Source organism: Micropterus dolomieu, linkage group LG12 (genome assembly GCF_021292245.1).
Source record: "Micropterus dolomieu isolate WLL.071019.BEF.003 ecotype Adirondacks linkage group LG12, ASM2129224v1, whole genome shotgun sequence".
In the NCBI taxonomy this organism is placed as follows: Eukaryota; Metazoa; Chordata; class Actinopteri; order Centrarchiformes; family Centrarchidae; genus Micropterus; species Micropterus dolomieu.
The window spans coordinates 12,252,977-12,254,438 of NC_060161.1; the positions used below are offsets into that span (position 1 = coordinate 12,252,977).

General features: G+C 38.2%; 1 long non-coding RNA gene across 1 annotated transcript; it reads right to left on the reverse strand.

The window, feature by feature from the left end:
- Positions 1-271: 271 nt before the first annotated feature.
- On the reverse strand, positions 272-1,089 carry LOC123981173. Its single transcript, XR_006827691.1, has 3 exons — positions 997-1,089; positions 657-752; positions 272-547 (listed from the first exon to the last, which is right to left on the reverse strand). It is a non-coding gene; the product is annotated as an uncharacterized LOC123981173 (long non-coding RNA).
- Between the last annotated feature and the right edge of the window lie 373 nt (positions 1,090-1,462).

Here is a 1,462-nt window from a genome sequence, read left to right on the forward strand (position 1 = left end):
GGACCAGCTGATTTTGTGTTGCAGTACTTCTCTGTTTCAATAAATTTTTCAAAGACAGCGGCTTGTTGTAACTCAATTATTTGCTCAATCCCTCACCAGGAACACTACAATTTTTCATGACAATCATTATATCTATATATATATTTCCCAAAATGTCAAGCTATTGCTAAGTTTCACTTACATTCAAATGTACACAGGCAGAGAAGCAAAACAAATGCTTTGTAATAGAAAATATATCTTTATTTACAATGAAAAGATCACAAAACTATACATTGCAAGGATGATGGGATGCATAATGTGACAGAATTTCATGTCATGTTGTGACTGTTAGGTGACCTTAAGTGATTTGGTGTGCTGTGTCTTATGGAGCTGTCTTACGTGAAGTGACATAATGGGGTGTAACAGTTAACATCATGTGAAAATGCAGTGATGCGGTGATCACATCTTGTGCGATGTGACATGGGCTGTGTCAGTCCTGGTCTCTGCGTAATTCCACTCATTCATGCAAGGCTGATTGGAATACTAGGACGCCGTAACTTGCCGGATGCTGGAGGGAAAAAAACCCAAAACAAATGGCAACAAATTAAACATCTTCACTGAATATTAACACAGACAAGAGATAATCTCACACCCACGTGCAATGTGGGTTCACTCACTGTGTGGTTTCTTGCAGATGCATTTCAGCAAACGCTGCTTCTCCACATTGTTGGGTAACTGTGTAGAGCGACACATTATTTTTCCATTAGGGAATTCTGCATTGAGAACAGAGGTGGTTAATGGAATTCACACCATAGAAACACCGAGCATAACCACTTTTATGCCTTTTTGTCTGCTTCACTTGACAACATACTGTAGTATTGTGTACAGTGGCAGAAAAGTCCCCAACCAATCCTTTCAGCCAGTAATAGAAACCAAAACAGCATCATAACTGCTCTGTTTTTCAATACTGATTTTCACATAGCAAATATTTAACCAAAATGTATGAAAGACACTCACCTCTGCACATGCACATGCACTTTGAACTTGCATTTCGCACTTTGTGCCCATGAGATTTTACTGGTGAAGCTGTACACAGTGGAAAAAGGGAAATAGCAATAAATCATTATTGTGGAACAATAATACATCACCCATCAACTGATTATAGCATTTCCCGTCAAATACAAATTCTCTGGACATATATATTTTACAAGCAGAGTTAAGTATTTACTTTAATCTCGGCGAGTAAATGTGACATCATGAGATGCATCAAAGCAAAAACAATTAAAATGCAAATAATGCAAATCTTTTTAATTACCTGTGCTGTCGAAGAAGTTGTCAGCCAGAATGATGAGCAGGACAGCAACACATATGAACCTGGACATGATGGCAGGTGTATTTTGAAGTTGCATTCACAGCAAAGTCTTCAAATTATTCTAGAGGGGAAGAGAAACTCTGCCAATTATATACCAACCCTGGGAGTTCA